This window comes from Otolemur garnettii, unplaced genomic scaffold (assembly GCF_000181295.1).
Source record: "Otolemur garnettii isolate 467f Iridium unplaced genomic scaffold, OtoGar3 scaffold00295, whole genome shotgun sequence".
NCBI lineage: Eukaryota > Metazoa > Chordata > Mammalia > Primates > Galagidae > Otolemur > Otolemur garnettii.
In genome coordinates this window covers 25043-26183 of record NW_003852690.1, presented here as the reverse complement: position 1 = coordinate 26183, position 1141 = coordinate 25043, and positions in this window count along the sequence as shown.

Genomic DNA, 1141 nt, shown 5'->3' with positions numbered 1-1141 from the left:
CAATGACAAGTACAACCAAAAAATAGCCAGGCATTGTGGTGGGTGCCTGTAGTCCCAGCTACTTGGGAGGCTGAGGCAAGAGAATTGCTTAAGCCTAAGAGTTTGAGCTGGGGGCAGTGATGCCATAGAGCTCTACCGAGGGAGACATAGTGAGACTCTGTTTCAAAAAAAAAGAAAAGAAAAGAAAAGAAAGGAAAAGAATACTTGTACATGAATGGTCCTAGCAGCTTTATTTGTAATTGTCCCAAATTGGAAATGACCCAAATGTCTACTACAAGTGAATGGATAAACTAATTGAAATTTATCCATGCAATGGAATACTACTCAGCCCTAAGAACAAACTACTGATACACAAAACAACATAGATGAGTCTCAAAATAATTATTTCAGTAAAAGAAACTAGACAAAAAAGAGTACATGGTGAATAATTTACATTTGTTTAAAAATCTTAAAAATGCAAATTAATAGTGAGAGAATGGAGATCAATGTTTGCAGCGGAATGGGGGTGGATGAGAGGGGCTAGAGGGAGGAATCACAAAGGGAACTGAAGAAACTTTTGGTGGTGATGGACGGATTCATTATCTTAGTTGTGGTGATGGTTTCATTTGGTGTATACATGTGCCAAAATTGTCAAATTGTATACTTTAAACATGTGCCAATTATTGTTATTGTGTGTCAAGCATTCCTTAGTAAAGCTTTTTTTTTTTTTTTTAGAGACAGAATCTCATTCTGTCACCCTTGGTAGAGTGCAGTACTGTGCCATCATAGCTCACAGCAACTTCCAGCTCTTGGGTTTAGGTGATTCTCTTGCCTCAGCCTCCCAAGTAGCTGGGACTACAGGTGCCCATAACACCTGGCTATTTTTTTGTTGCAGTTTGGCCGGGGATGGGTTCGAACCCACCACCCTCGGTATATGGGGCCAGTGCCCTACTCACTGAGCCACAGGTGCCGCCCAGTAAAGCTGTTTTGTTTTTATTTTTGTTTTTGTTTTGAGACAGAGCCTCAAGCTGTTGCCCTGAGTAGAGTGCTGTGGCATCACAGCTCTCAGCAACCTCCAACTCCTGGGTTCAAGGAATTCTCCTGCCTCCACCTCCCAAGTAGCTGGGACTACAGGCACTGGTCACAATGCCCAGCTATTTTT